The sequence below is a fragment of the Tympanuchus pallidicinctus genome, unplaced genomic scaffold (assembly GCF_026119805.1).
Source record: "Tympanuchus pallidicinctus isolate F22 unplaced genomic scaffold, pur_lepc_1.0 scaffold1, whole genome shotgun sequence".
NCBI classification, from domain to species: domain Eukaryota; kingdom Metazoa; phylum Chordata; class Aves; order Galliformes; family Phasianidae; genus Tympanuchus; species Tympanuchus pallidicinctus.
In genome coordinates, this window is record NW_026294618.1 from 99957487 (window position 1) to 99974356 (window position 16870).

Here is a 16870-nt window from a genome sequence, read left to right on the forward strand (position 1 = left end):
AGCCAGTTTTGGAGCAGCCCTCATAAAAAGAAATCATAGATTTATTCAATAGAAATTGTAGGAGTTCCCCAACTGAAAAAATGAAAAAAAAATAAAGACTACAAATAACAGTTTAGTTTCTGATCCTTACTGCAGTGGTGAAGGAGGAAACTTGGAGTTCTTTTCAGTGATCTGGGAACGTGTGTCCAAGGCCTTCCTTCTGCAGGAATAGAGTGACGGCTGTTGTATTTGATACCAGTGTGAAACAATTTGCAGAGCTTTTAGTTTAAAATTCATGTACTGTATTTGATGATCATCTTTACTAATGCCTGAGAGCATTTCCCAGTCATTTTTTCCTATCAAGTATCTACTTTTGTTTTCTCATTTCTCTGGCGCAATTCTGGTACAGTACAAATGATATTTCTCTAATAAAGTGCTGAGGGCTCTGTCGTACCAGCAGTAACAAACTGTTAGTGTCAGTGATTAGTATGGCAAAAAAATGGTTTGGGTTTGACATCAACACCAAAGGCACAGTTTCAGAGAAGACTGTCAGATGCTTTGCACACTGCTATTTTACAGAAGACTTATTGTGTTCTCTACTATGGCAGAAGGTTTTTCCACAAACTCTGCTGTACAACATTTATTCTTAAAATGAATCGATATAGCAAAGTTGGAATTACTTGTCTCCTCACTACCTTTTTGCAGGAATTGTACTCATCTGGTTTTCTTTGTGAGCATTGAGTTCTCTGAGTCACTGAGTACAGTTGCCAGCTCTTTGTAAAAGTCAGCCAATAACCTCATGACATTTGTTGTCTCCTATATCAGGTTGACTAAATATGATTTTCAACTGGAAATAGCAGCAGTGAAGTTTGTTTACTGAATATAATTGGAGCCTTTTCTGATCATCCCCAGCTTGGTGTGCCATTCGTGCTGATGGACTGAGGCCACAAAGATGCATAATAGAGTTCCTTTTGACAAGACAAAACTATTCTAATCTGGGACTTGAACCAACAGCACCATCTGCCATCCTTGATGAACTTTGCGTAAGGATAAAACGGCAGAAATTAAGCACAAGGCTAAGTCTTTTGTGAGGCAATGAAGAATTTATGATTTCGCTTCATCTAGCAAGGAATGTGAGCAATAGAATCATTAAGTAGAGCAAATGAGATAAATTTAGCTGTCCTTCATATTCAGATCAGTGACCAGTTTTTACATTTCTGTTACAGTAGAATAAAATTAGAGCAAGGGGAAGATTTTATCAAAATATTTATATCAAAATACTTTATTAGAAAGAAACGAAATACTTTGATTTTATTCAGCATAAGAAAAATGCAAAACATAGAGAAAATGTTATCCTCAGCAATGTCCTTGCTCAGATATGTTAAGATAACTTCAGTTAGAAGATCCAGGCTTTCCAACTCCTCAGTAGGTCTCATTCTCTCTCTCCCTTTTCATCCTCACTCCTTGCCTCTAGCTTGTTCTCTTTTGATTCAGATATTCTTCTTAAAATACTCCAGGACCAAAGGCTGGGGTCTGTACAAAGCAACCTGTGTGTGTGCTGAGGTCTGGTACTGCTTGCTGCAGTCCAATGTGAGCTTCGGGCACTTTCTCTTGTGTAGAACCCAGCTGCCAGTTATGTAGGAAAATCTTTGCCAAGTGTGTACAAACATCAGCCTGTTAGAGCCTTGCAAACTGGCCTCATTGAGGTGAATGCTCTCAGGAAGAGCCTCAAAAGTGAAGCAAGTGATGCTGCAGCTGTCCTACAGCAGCTTTCGTGGAGCGATCTCGAGGACTCTTAAAGCATTAAGACATGGCTGAAGTAGGTAGTACTATACTGATGTACACAATTGAGCATTAAAGAGATATCTTAGCATATTATTAGAGTTTGTATTCAGCAGAAGTGCAGCAGAGTGGCACTTTATTTACGTCGTTATTTGTACTAAAAGAGTGCAGGCTTTAGTGGAGAGGTGAAATGTTGAAGTCTGGATTTTCAGAGCCAAGGGAATTTATTTCAGCAGAGAGAGTGAAGTGTATCCCCTTCACCTCAAGTGAGTGGCCTAGCTTTGTTTGTTGAGAAGGCATTCATCCCTAGTATTTCAGCATATGTGCAAAATCCGAATGCTGTACTTGTTGCATTTTAGGAGCACTTGCAGGGGCGTTGTAAAGACTGTAATTACACGCAGGTTAGGAAAGCTGTAAGTCTGCATCCAGTCCTAGATTCTTTGCCTCATCATAAGCACCGTATGGCAGACGCATTTCCACCCCGCAGGGTACAGGCATTGTACTCATTCAGTGTTCTTTTCCCTGTGCCCTCCCAACATTTCTTGTCACATTAATTTTCCCCACTCCTAAGACACTGATGTCTTTTTCTAACTCAATCATGAAAAAAAAAAAAAAGAAAAACAACTTCTTTTTCAAATTCATCACTACTCAATCTCAATTTCATTTGCCTTTGATGCCTGGTTTTAATTGCATTACAGTAGAAAGCTTCAATGAGCAGAGAAATTAAAATTGCAAAAATCCTGATTCTTTTTTTTTTTTTTTTTTGTTATTTGCCTCTGCAGTCAACTCTATCTCTCTTAAAAATGTCGTATTAGTTTTCCTTTCCTGACAGAGTCACAGGCTTAACTGCAATCATTAGACTATGCTTCAGCTCCAGAACATGAGAGAGGTGCTGCGAGCCGTGAAACAAACTCTGCCTCTCATTTGAAGCTAGACTTTCTTTCAGGAACAAACAGCCATTTGGAAAGTAACCCCAAGTACGTAGAGTCTCAGGGATGTTAAGAAGGGGGCAAAACTCAAAATGAAGCACATCATATCCAATTGAAACGCCACAACTGCACAGTTTCTTTTACCCAGAAATTGTCTTCCGTGAAATCAGATTTTTTCATGGGAAAAGTTTAGCTTTGATCAAGTGTTTTGCCTTAGGACAAGCTGGATGAAGTACTGGTTTCTTGAGCCAGCCTTAACCAAACACTTTTCAGCTATCTCTTCAGCATTACAGTGGGTGTCCTTTTGCTGCCTGGGTTCACGTGCAGCAGTGTTTCTGCATCCTTTTCGACAGGGATGTGCATGGTGCCTGTGGTCAAGACTGCACGTCTCTTCCAGCCAGGATGTGGCCATGGAAGCTGTGTAAGTGCGTGAGCACTGGTGGGAAACTGAGTATATGAAGAATAACGGCACTGCGTGAGTTGCTGTGCTGTACAGCACTACGGCGTCACAAGAGTGCATTTTGATGGTGAACTGAGTCTGGGAGAAATGCTGCAGGTCAGCTCAGGAAAGTGAAGTAAAACATGCTGATAAGTGAATCTGAGTGTTTTGCTTTAAAATTGCAGGAACAAACATCAAATTCGTTATTGAAGATTTTTTATTTTTTTTTTTGATACTTCATTAGTATCCAACTGAGGAACATTTTCCCTCTGATTTTTAGATAAAATACATCAGAAATATCACTATTTCTCTAAGATGGGAATTCTGATTTGTTCTTATAAGCTGTGGTAATTACTTTGATTAAAGTTCAGATGAGACATTGGGAGTTATCACATCTTTACTATCCTGAGAACTGTACTGGGATCCCTAATATTCGTAATTACACGGATCTTGCTCTTCTTAAAGAAAAGCACACGGCAAGGGCTGAATCTAAAGTCATTACTTTATAACCATACAGCGTGTGTGTGTCATGAGGCCAACCAGAACAGTTCAGTAGGGACTGAGACAATTTTCATTTCCAAAACTGTAAGGCTGAATAATTTCAGCATGCCCTATTTGCTTCTACCCGTCTTTAACCTCTTGTGATGAGAACTGTGGCAGTGCTCAGACTTCAAAATAAAGTTGCTTTGTGAAGAAAAACCACTCTGTTGTAGGACAACTTTACTAATAATTTAGACAAAAAGAAATTGCCTATCAAATTGCTAAATTGCAAATCTTACATTTGCTGCTATTTACCAACTTGTTCTGTTTCAAGGGATGATGTGACAGCATTTTAACTTTCCCGATGTTTTCTTAATGACTTCTGCTAGTAGTCTGCTGTAATAATTTATGCCTTGATTGTGTTCAGTTATCTTCTGACTGATAACACAGTTCATTTTACAAACATCATCCATGGTAATGTAGCTGCTTGGTGCTGGCACAGCAAGCCGCAGTAATAACTTCAGCGGGTTAATGTCATCCTTTACTCTTCTGTTGCTCAATTATAGATCAGAAAGTATTGTATTTTGTGTTCATTGCCTGTGACAGCCCTAGGTTACCTACTGGAAGTGATGTGTACTATTTTTTCTCAGTGTTTATGTGAAAAATGGATTTGATGCCTTTTTATCCACTCAGAAGTATTTCAGATGTTCTCTCGGGAAGTTCAGAATATCCTTGAGGGACAAAGACATACACCATTCTAACAGTCTTTGATACTGTTATACTTTCCATCAGAATAGTTATTCTGAGTTCAGGATTCACAGATTGTCTTTGTAAATAGGAAAAGTCACTGACAGGAATTTGTTGTTCACAACTTGCTTGGCCCAGATACTTCTCCAGTCTTTGCTCTGTACCACCCTGAGTACTTTCTGGGATGTGTTTGATCCTGTTCTGTATTTGACATTCCTACTTCCATTCCTCTTAGAGTTTCCTTCACAAGTGTGTTACACTCTATGCAGGAACTGGCCTTTTCTCTCTCATTCCTTAGATAATTATTACTATGTTGTGTCATAATCACTCTCCTCCTTCTCTCCTGTCTCACATTTGGTTTTATGTGGTGTGAGAGGCCTGTGATGCACTGTTCAATGCTTATGTATCTAGCAAGAGAGACACAGAGAGACATATATATGCTTTAGCTTCTGTTCCAACAGTCTGATACTACACCTTCTCATATCCTTCATCCTGAAGAGTAACATTGCTGATCCTTATTCCCTTTTGAAAAAGCTATCAGTGTTACACGAGTCTCATCCATCTGCTTGGGAATGCAACTCTAAAATTATTTTTAATGTTGTAAAAGAATCATAAGCTCAATATGCTTTCAGCCACAGAAGTAGAAAGAAGGGAGGGTGTGTTCCTCCAGCTCATTAATCAAAATGAGAAATGAAAACAGCTTCCTAGTCATTTACTATTTGCTCCAAAGTAAATCTATCTAAATATTAGTGCACTGTTGATAATAAAAAGGGGAGGGAGAAAGAGAGGCAGGAAAAAAGCCTTGCCATTAGCTTGTCACGCTCTGTAGCAAGGTACATGAGAGACCAAAGATATATGTACTATGGCATTTCTGTAATGAAAACTTGAGCAATAAAAGTGGTTTCTGCTATGTTCTGGAAAAAGGAACTCTCAGAGGAAACACATTAACAGTATTTCACATTACAAATTATTATTGCATATTCAGCTATTGTTTCAAATGAAAATTGTGTGTACTGCAGGGTGAGAAAAGAAAGATATAGTTAGTATTTCTTCAGTAAGCATAATTAAGATTTTATGCATCTGGCCATATCAGTTCTACGCTATAAATTTAAGTTAATACTTTCACAGAATGATGAATTGGTTGAGCCTAGGATACTTGATGGGCTTACACATGTACTTCAGATTATAGTTATAATGGCTGAATACATATCTCTTCTCTTTCACTTGTCTTAAATGGAAGAAGGTATTCCAGTGTGAAAACAAGACTTACTGGATGTATATGTTAAGCAACAATCTTCCCTGTGGTATGAATTTACAGACTTCATGTTGTAGATGTTGTATATTATTGAACAATACTATATATGCTAAAAATGCAGTGCAAACTGCATTTTTCCCACTGTGACCAAAGAATTTTGAATGAGTTAAATCCTTTATAAGGACATTACCGTCTTGTATTTCGTTTCATCGACTTCCCTTGCTCCATCCACGAGGTATGTATGCATGGAAAGCTGATTATTTTCATTACCTTCTTACATTGTAATTAATTTTTTTACCTTACCCGAGAGGTCTCGGTTATCTTCAGAGCTATTTGGAAGAAAGCTTATAATATAATTGGAGAGTTTCTGTATTAATATGCTGATAGTGGGAAGTTATTGTGTTGCTAGAATGCTGATTTTTTCCTTACTCCTTTTTCCTCCATCCTAGAATAAGCATCCATACTTCATGCCTTCATCCACCATCCTCACATGACTGGAGAATTGGCTCCTCCAGTTGTCTTTATGAGCTTCTTTGTTGCCTCTGGAAATGGCCTTCCAACACTTATCTCTGAACTGTGTTTAGCTGGCATTGACCAATTACCTCAATTTGCATTTTCTGATTAGACAAGGATCAGTGAATAAAATTACTGATTTTTTTATTATTATTATTTTTTTTTTAACTTGTGCTTTTAAATTTGTCTTCAAGTATGTATGGAAGGAAGAGAGAGCAGTGATTTTCTTAGTGCATTAATTTCTGCCTGTATAAATGGAAAAATCTTGGAGGCAACCAGAAGACGTTCCAAAAGTGGCACGCCACTGAAATTCATGGTTCTTTGCCTCTCTAAGCTGCAGAGTAACACAGCAAAGGAACAGCCATTTCCAAGTTCTACAATAGCTTATATAAGAGGCAGGAAGAACAACATGGTTTTTTATCTTAAGATTCTTCAGTTTAGCAGACTGTCAGGTTGGCCCGAATTTTAGGTGGGGTCAAAGAAACATCTTAACAGTGACTAACCAATCAGTATGAACTGACAGAAAGCAGAATGTCATCAGCAGAAATTAAGAGGTGTGGTTATAATTACCGATTTCTGAGCATACCCCAGTGTCTTGCCCTATTCACCCTTGTTGTGCCTGGCAGAATGGGATTCTAAACATGTAGGTGCTTTAGAAAAGGCTCCAAAGAAGCATTGCTTTTAGCTTGCCAGTTGTACTGCTTGCATTTGTGCCTTGATGATGGTGCATCAAACATGAGGATATCTAATTCTTATCAACAACAGCATTCATTCATTTATATTTACATTGAACTTATGTTAACAGTATCATTAACATCTTAGTGATCTTACAGCGTAGCCTTATTACTATATTCTCAAAATGCTTCTTGTTGGTGGAGGTTTTCCAAGCACTTCATTACTAGCCAGAAATCATTCTGGAAAAGCACTCTATTGAAACACTCTATTCAATGAAAGGAGTTAAATTTCCTTTTTCTTCCATTGAGACTGCAAGCCACAGTGGCATCCCAAGAAATCCTGACTGAACTCAAAATGGCAATTAAGTGGTGAGTTTTTGTTTCTATTTTTTTCCCACCTTCACAGCTGCCTGATGGAGGATCTGAACCACTCAATTTATTTCAGACCCACATGCTGGGAGGGTACAACCCCCAAAATTTTGGAGGAATGAGTGTGAGTGAAGCACTGTTCCAGAATAAGTTGATCAACTGTTGATTTGCCATGAGGTTGCTCATTCAAGGGAGGTTAATCTGGAGCTCCAGTGTGGTTGAGCATATCTTAGCACTGTATTGAAGACTGAACGACTTAATTTATTTATGAAGTAGTGTAGCTAACCAGTCTATATTGCAAGTACAGTGTATTATAAAGATGAATATCGGTGTCTGACTGAAACTAGAACTTACTAGAAGTTAATAGGTTGACTCAGTATATACCTCAGGGAAAGTTTTTGCATGATCTCCTTTATTTCTTTCAACATGACTAATATTTTGAAGTCAGGATTTTCCCGTGGTGCTAATCACCCCAAAACAGATCGAGTGGACTTTTTGTGAATACTGCTTTTTCTTTTAAAATTTCTCTTCTGTGATGATTTGTAGCAAAACATGTGTTTATAATTGTATGCACAGGAAATGCACATGGAGCAGGTACAATCTGAATCAAAGCAAACTTCTCTTAAAAGATAGTCACTGAAAACATACTTTCAGCTTTGCTCCATTGTCAATAACTTGTCAAGCAATGTGTATAAAACACTTTAAGAGTGGTGACTGGAAGAGTGATATCAAGTGTTGTATATAGAACAGGTAAATAGAGCATGAGATTTTCAGTGTCCCAAAACAGGCATCCTGATGATGACGGTCTTCTGCAGGGTAGCATCAAGTCTTTTCACTGTCCACTTCTAGCTCTTTTGATTGTGAATATGTCCATAGAGGTTAACAGTCTTTCATGCAAATCTTAAGGCATCAACCAGGAGTGCAGCCATGTTCGATGCATTTCACTTTTCTGGTATGTTTTGAAATACATGGAAGTAGAGAATGCATCTATGGAGTATTTTTACGTCTTTCTGTTTTAATGTGTACAGCATGTGGCAGACAAGCTTGGTGAAAGAAAGGCACTGAAACATCTCAACAGAATGTCACCCCCTGGTTGTTTGGTTTGGTTTGATTTTTCTGTTGTTGCAGTTCTTTGCTTTTTTAAGCAATATGGGAAATTGAGCCCAGATCTCCCTGCCAGTTTTATCTTCAAAACAACATTCCAGAAAGTAAATTTTAATATGTGAATTCCAAGCAGCAACAGTGAGACAAGTAAATTGTAGATATAATGCTGATTTTCAGCTACTGCCAATGCTGGCTGCTAGCAAGTTTTCCCTGGGGGAGATGGTGTAAGATGTTCATTAAGACGGAAAGACAAAGTAGAGGAAAAAAGAACTGATACTGATGCATGACAGAGTTTAGCTATGTACAAATTAATGCTTGCACTCCAGCAAAAAATCTGGAATAAAAAGTCCAGGTAAAAATCTGTAGGACTTTATCAAATATTAAGCTTTTTTATGGTGACTCTTCTGCTACACTACAGATAACAGATCAGAAGTTCAGCAATGTCAAGGGGCTGTTCACAACTCTGTATTCAGAGCACAGCAGTCCTGTAGCTGATCCTGTGTGGTGTTATGAGACTTCTTCGTTCTTAGGCTGCTGTCCTTCTGAACTCTTGTAGAATTTTGCTGAACTTGGAAGAAGTTTGGTCACCGCTTTGTTTATACTGCCTTTTATTTTTTTTTCTCTGTGAGTGCATTTTTTCCATCATACAGCTGTAATTGGGATCTCAACCTTCAGCTCTCTAAGTAATAAAAGCAAATTCTGTAATTAGAAGTTTTATGGCTTTGGATTGATAAAATAGACCAACAGATGAAATCACTTCATTCTCCAGGATAATCTGTTGCACAGAGTAGGTATGATATCTTGAAGTATTTTCTATAGTTCACTGGGAAATAAAAACAAACATTTGTCTGAAAACTGCTCTAAATATGAATATTGGGCAAAGTCTGACATTTCTAGGGATTCAAAAACATCTGATTTCAGAGAAAGTATAGTATTACCCCACCACTGATGTCAGAGTTATTTTGGACCTTCAGTTGGATTAGAAGAATCCAAATACACATCTATGACAATTCTGTATTAATTCTGCAAATTTATGACTACTGGAATAGCACCCAAACCTGAGAAATTCTTCCTTTAACGACTATATAGTTTGTGATCAATTTCCCTTCCACAAACTATTGGTGGTGGTGGTGCACATTTGTCAACCTTAAATGGCAACTTAAAGAGGTTGCCAGCTTTAGTCAGCATAGTGGCATGGATAGAATGATTTTTATTAGTTGAAAACTTGACCTGCTGGGATCTCCTTTCCCTAGCGTTATTTTAAAGTTTGTTGTTACCTTTCATTACAGTAGGTTCTATCGTCTTCATTTGCTGTCATAATTTTCCAGCATAGGGAAGAACAGGTCAGACTTGGAGTACTGGCTAGACCTGTGTCCCTGTTGGTTGTTCCCTTTGTATTCCTTTTCTTTCTCTTAGCACAATGAAGTTTCTTTTGCCCTTAAATTAAAACAAAAAACAAACAAACAAACAAAAAAACGAACAAACAAAAAAAACCAACAACGTGGAATTAATAGCAATTCTAAAAGATTTACCAGTAGTTTCTGTCATTATGAAGACCTTAAGGGTAAGCCAGATCTCTGCACATTATGACAGTGACATTCCTATCTCTTGGAAATTGGTGGTGTACATACCAGGGCAATCCAGGTTTCCCACTTCTGGGAAAGTAGGCAGTACCAGTGGTGCAGAGCTACAGTTAGATGCAAAGAATTAAAATTTCAAAGTTCTGTCATTGATCCCTTTAGCTCTTTCTCAGATACTTCCTATTACCACCTTTCTAGCTCAGCATGATACTTAGTCATAAGTTGAATCTTCAAGTTCAGAATGCCAAAAATGAAAACTTCCATGTTCTTAAGTTGAATATAGGTTGTTCGAATCTGGAATGGTCTTTGGGAATTCAGTCATCCGTTGCTCCCAACTGAGTTGTTGGAGATATGTCCACCTGTAAACTGCTAAATTGTGCATCTCCTCTTTCTACTAGTTCATTTTCAGTTTTGTACATACAGCATTCACAGCTCTTACATAGCATTCAAACAGAAATGCATACAGCAATTTTGGAGGGCATATAACTTTCTGCATTACTTTCTGCAAGCTGCCAAACTCTTATGATGAATCCAGGCACACAGTTGGTAGGATTGTGTTGATATGCAATATGATTTGCCCTCTTTTCCCATGTGGACTTGGACTGAAAATGGTGGACCAAACATGAGAATTGGCCCAAAAGCTAACTGAAAGCTAAGATTTGGCAGTGAAACTTACGAGGAACAGAGGCTAGATCAGATCTTTCTTGGACTAATGCTGAGTTTTCAGGAGTGGAATAGGCATTTCAGAAAACTATGCACTAAATTAATACTGGATTATCAGCTTTTCTGCATCTTAGATTTTATCCTAGTTTTTTATCCTAGTGTTTTCTACAGCTGGAAACTGCCCTAAGCTTAGAAAAAAAATAAGGTCACATCCTAGGAAAGTTTTTGTTTCTCAGTAATTCGTTGTTGTTTGTTTTTGTTTGTTTTTGTTTTACCTTGCACTGTTTTTACTTTGTAAAAGAGCCAACACCTTTCCAAGAGTTACACACATATTTGCTTATTAGGTCCTTCTCTTCTGTCCTGATGCACACAGTAGATCCATTCCCCTCCCCATGAGTACCAGCCTTGGGATACTGTTCTGTGCACCTCTTAGCTAGGATTTATCTACTCTACTGCTGTTTGAGATGAGGTATCGATCCCTCTTTCTGCTAACAGAAATCCCACTCTGAGATGAAGAAGATTTTTGAGATAAAGTATAACTGAGATAGCTGTATTTCTATTAAAACTTTTCTTTTGTTGCATTTTCACTTTCAGACAAGAAGTATTTAGCCAGGAAATTCCACTGTCATCTTAACAAATTATTTTTAAAAAGATATCAACATTAGATGCTATTACAAATTTTTAGTCTTCTTCTGACATGGCAGTTTTGATACCATGTTTTATAACTGACAGCTTGTCATTCATATTATTTCAGTCCCAGATGTTTATGTTGGGAAGTATGAATAATGGTTGTTGCTTTGGTAGAAGGCTTTAAGTTGTGACAACTGTTAGAGCTGTGCTGGTTTTATGAGTGAGTAAACAGCTGTACAAGTGAGTTAACAACTTAATCTGCTCCCTTTCTCCCAGTGTGACTCACTAAAGCATTTCAGTACGCACTGCTGTTACAACTCTCTTCCCCATTGCTTCATGATTGACGTTAGTCTGTTTGAACCTTCCACAAATGCATCATCCTCTACACAGCTGACAAACCAAGAGTCTTCAGCCCCTCCTCACATGCCTTCAGCCCTGTCGCCAGCTTTGTTGCCCTCCTCTGGATGCTTTCAAGGGCTTTAACATCCTTTTTGTATTGTGCAGCAGAAAATCACCTCTTTTGACCAGCTGGCTCTGCTGTATTTAATGCACCCCAAAATGCTGCCTCACACTGAGCTGCTGTCACGAGCACCCACAGGTCCCTTCCTGCTGAGCTACTCCCCAGCCACTCATCTTCCAGTCTGTGCCTGTCTGGCATTTACTCCATCCCAGTTGCAGGGCCCAGCATTTCTCTTTGTTGAACTTCATGCCATTGCTTATCACCCCGTGCTCCAATCTGTCTGGATGTAGAAAAAAAGAAAAAGGCAAAAGATGTTTTTATTGTTTTAGTCTTCACAGCCCACTCACAGATCTCTGAGCACATCAGTACAGCTTGAAAAGGTGGAGCGTGGGCAATATCCAAGGGGCAACAAGACAGGAACTGCTTATAGAAGGTGAATGTATTCAGCCCCGTGGAACTAGATATGCCCAAGGGTTCTAAAAGAGTAAGCCAGGGTGTTTATGAGGCTAATGTTGAATTTCTGTGAGAATATTTAGTGATAGGGAAGGAAAGAGAAAAATTCCTGATGGTTGAGAGTGCTAGAGCATGGTTTTGGTAAGGCAAGAGCATGGAGGGACTGAAGAACTCATCAAGCTTATTCCCATCCCTGGAAAGGGGCTGACGCAGTATACTGGAGTCTATTGGACCAGATGGCTTCCAACCAACACATTTATAATACTGCTGTCTGAAAATTGAATCCAGATCTTTGATTCTCATCTTTTCATTTCAGCTGGAGTTCTGTTTTGTTTGCTCAGCTGTGTTCTATTCATGATAAGCCTCAAACTGTTGTTCGCAGTCACATTTCCTGTGAACTTACAGAAGATTTAGGTCATGTCTGAAGCTACGTGTTGCAATTTTGGGTAGTTGGTATTTGGTTTTTATTATCCATAGCAAATCGATATTTAAACTTGAATTTCTGTCTTTTTATGATATTATTGAGTTCAGGTTCTTCCAGTACTTGAGAAAAGAATAAGTGCAGGGAATTTCAACTGGTATCTTGTGAAGGTCAGGAAGGATTGATCTCTTCTCAGTGTATCATCCTGTAACAACAGGATTGGTATTGTTTTTTGGTGTTCTTTTTTTTTTTCTTTTAAAAATCTTATCACTACTACTGTGTAGTGGCTGTAAGCTAGAGGCAGACTTCAGAACTAGTGAAATCAATGGTCTGGTACATTTGATACACAGGTAGAAAAATAGACACTAAGCTTCCAGAGCCCAGTGTAAGCTTATTTTCTCCTACTTAAGGTATAAAAATATATCTCAGGTTACAAATTTATTATTACAAGCTTTAATGTATCTATAAATGCTAGCAGTTCTGAAACTGGGAAAGACTTCTCAGCTTAGGGAGGAGACTTTTGTATTTGGGTGAGTTTGGTTTGGGTTTTTTTGTTGTTGTTTTTTTTTTTTTTTAATATTGATTATATATTTGATACCAAAGTTTATTATATTTTCAGGAGAACATAATTAACAATTGTAGAGGAACTGTTAGTTACAGCCTGAACTGGTGATTGAGCACCTGGTGAAGGGGTGTGCCTGGCCCAGGGAGCACAGGAACATTGTTTGCACCTGTGCTCAACAACTGACCCAAAGGTCAGCCTAGGCTCATATAAGGGCAGCCACTGAAGGGGTTGCATCATTGTGGACCTAAGTTGCTTCTTGAGAAGGAGTGCTGTGTATTCAGAGAGCCCTTCCAGCAGTTTGGTGAGTTCAACTCTTCTTTCTGTTTATGACTATTGGCTTACTTGCAGAAATGTTGTCTGGTATTACCAAGAGCCTGTCAGAAGCAATTTTACTTCTTTGTGAGCATAACAACAATAACTTGTGTCTTCCTAATCCAGTGAACAAATTTGAGAGATGATATCTGTGAAATGACAGTATTCTCAGTGATGTGAAGCCCATGTAATGGTGATAAAGAGCATATTTCCCATGCAAGTGCGTTTCCATAGACGCTAGGCTCTTGTGTGGCAATCTTATGCTCTGGCTTTGTAGAACCTTTTCTTACCTGACTCTTTTACTGTGGTATGGAAAGCAAGGGGGTGCTGTGAGGCCAGGAATCCTTTCATTTCTGATAGAGCTAACTATTTATCCCTGTATTTGAAATGGAAGTAATACTGTGTACAAGCAACGAATATACAGATGATATAGCATATCCAGGAGTTTAGCTGATGTAATTATTATACTAGAGTAGGAAAAAAGGGCACTCTCCCTATCCTGGGCTCACATGGTAAACTCCAGTGGAGTGGATCTCCAGAAGAGATCCATCCCCTGGCACTCAGCTCTTACATGGGTCTAGGAGAGGAGCAGCCAGGCTCCACCCCTTCCAGCAGCACAGCTGAATTGCCTTCACCTGTGCTCCCATGGCTGACTCAGTGCTCGCCTCAGGTGATCAATCAGAGGTTCAGGCTGTGATTCAGCAGCCCCATACATACTGTCTTGCTGAGATTTGCTGCCAAAATTGGTGTGAAGTCTGATTTTTCATTCTTAAACTTCATGCATTCTGTGCCTTATTGTGGATCAAGGGAAGGCAATGATGCTGCCTTCTACCAGGATATAAACATGCTAGTAAATGCTCAGTATCATCAAGATAGAGTTCAGAAGATGATATGGAGAAAAGTGGCTTACTCTTTCCAAATGTTGGTCTCCAGAAGGGGATGATCTCCAAATAGCATTCCTGCTCCCCTGGCTGCTAACCCTCAAATGAATGTGAGGAGGTTGCCTGGGTACATTGCTTGCACCTGTGCACCCTAGATTAGCCATACCTTCTCACCTGGTTCTCAGTTGCTGGTTCAGGCCATGACCTAGCAATCCCCATAAACTTACTGAGTGTCTTTCTGGTCTCCTGCTCTAATATAGTACTCAATACAAACCGAGCAGACAAAGTCTAGGCTCTTGTGCTGGCAGCATCTGCTATTGCATGTCAGTGCTGACTCTGTTCTGGGCCAACAGGCTTTAGACTGATTTGGGTCTGCACATCATACAGTATGGGGGCTGAGTCTCTTCATTAAATCCAGCTGAGGGGACAGGACTTTGCAGCAAGGGCTTGCAAGGTGTGGAAATCAGTACATGCTGTGGCAGCATCACGGAATAGATGAAACTGTTATGCTTCGATCTGTGTCTGAACATGTAGGTGCGTTTGTTATGCGAGATGGCAAAGCAGGGTCTGTGCCACCTCTCGGCTGGGAATCATACAAACTTACTTTAGAAACAGGTATGCTGCAGGAGGGAAGAGGAACTCTTTCTTTGCCTTCTGTATAGCTTCATTGAGAGTGTGTCTGGTTTTGGAGGGGGGAAAAAAAACACAAACCAACCACAAGACACCTACAGAAGCTCCTAGCTATTGCTGATTAGTTTCAATGGGATACCTCTGTTACTGGGTCTGCATTTGTGCTCCTTTCCATGCTTGTAATTGTAACAAGAGGTGTAATCTGTGAGGATGCATACATAGTAGAAAGTAACCATTCGGTTAGCTTGTCATGGAGGAGAGAGAATCAGTGTTGTGTTTATCAAATCTTCAACAGCTTCCTCTGTGGGGGTAAACGTTCTTTCTGTTCCTGGAATTCTGGTACTGTTCATCTGGCATGATCCTGTGGGGTGTAATTGAATTGAAAATCATATGGTGTGGATTGTCATCGCAAAATCATATCTGAAGAAAATTGCCTGACAAACAGCCATCTGAGGGGAGAAGTTCATAGGGGATAAATACTTTCTTTAAAAGTAACTAAGAGCTGGTGGAGACAGGAAACTTCTCAGTCCATCACTGCATCAGGCGTTGTAGGGTTGTAATGAACTCACAGGAGATGGCACGACAGCATTTTGAAGATGCAGAGATGATGTGTAGCTGTGTACAGAAAAAAATGTCAGTCAGTAGTTGCTCGCTTTTACATACTCAAGAGTTTGCCGTGCTTATAGCTCATAGGGTCTGTTTTGAATACAAGTGAGACTTCCACATTTGAGATGCTGGCTGAAATCTGTACTGGGATCAAGAGAAATATTTTCTCCTTACAACAGGAAATGGTTTGTACTTTAATACTGACGCAGTTGCTTGTACCTTTCTGAAGGAAGACCAAATGCATTAAGTTATTGACAAAGCAGTGTTCTTGTCCTTTAACTGCAAAGTTGACTGCTCCTTGTGGACTGCAGCTGAACACGGTGTTCAAGCATTGTATCAGATGTCATTGCCACCATGCAGCATGCTGCTGTATCTCTGCTGCTGTAGACACATCATTGAATCCAGGAAGACCTTATGAGCAGATCTAACAAAGTCTCCTTCATTCCTGTGTTCAGTGGTGCACAAATGGGTGAACATGCCTTTAAACTTGTTTAAATAGTTGGACTTCCAGATCTTAATTCCAAATGTCTGGCATTCTGCTGAGGAGTGCCTTAATACAGTGCCATGGCTTGTAGGTGTCATGACAATATAAATACTAAAGATTAAGTAATAATTTAGATGTTTCAGAGATTAGCTAGAGGTTTGCAGTCATTTTGTGGGCTGCGTAAGGACTTTTAATGACAATTCTCATTCTGTTTCCTAGCTGCATGTTCATTTCTGTGGTTCTTATTTAAGGAGAAGTTGAAAAAGTTACTTTTACCAGGGAGAGGCAGCTGCTGGTTAAACTGAATTGACTTGTTTTGTGTCAGCAACTCAGGAAAGTAAAGTTAGCTTCATTTTCTTAATCTTTGCTCTTTGCATTGTTTACTATTTGTAGCTGTATTATGTTCTACATTTCTTATAATTAACTTTGGCTTTAAAAAAACTTTTGGGAAAAGAAAATCAATATAAATAAATATTATTCCAATTGGGGACATGTATGCATGAAACACATCGCTGATATACTTGTAAGTTTTTGCTTATTGATTTTAATATGGTGTTTGGCTACACCATCAGCAAAATGTTTGCTTTTTATTCAGTGATGTCTTCTGTCTCATAATGCAGTTTCAAGCTTTAATGTCCTAGTGAGCTAAAAATGTACTGACTCTTGTTGCAAACAAAAGAGTAATTTAAAACTACCAGGAAAAGCCTGACTTTCTGTCCATTCAAGTAATCAGTGAAATAGAATGCTTTTTACCTAAATACCAAACAGTATAGAGCTGATAAGCATGTAAGCCAATTTCTGCAAATACCAGAAGCCAAGCAATGGGAATTACATGAGTCTTGATGCACGTGAATGAATGCACTAGAGTTGATGGTAGACTTTTATTTTTTTTCTTCTAGCAAAACTGGTTCTCT

The 16870-nt window shown here is 39.0% G+C and overlaps 1 protein-coding gene across 3 annotated transcripts in view; it reads left to right on the forward strand.

Annotated features, from left to right (window-relative positions):
* Positions 1-16870, forward strand: part of ALK (ALK receptor tyrosine kinase) — a 290599-nt gene that overhangs the window by 141213 nt on the left and 132516 nt on the right. The window contains exon 1 of one of the 3 annotated variants that reach the window (XM_052682046.1): positions 13273-13344. The exons of the other annotated variants lie outside the window; for them this stretch is intronic. The gene's annotated coding sequence lies outside the window, so the exon portion shown is untranslated. Of the gene's footprint in view, positions 1-13272; positions 13345-16870 lie in introns of those variants that run through there. 3 annotated transcript variants of the gene reach the window in all.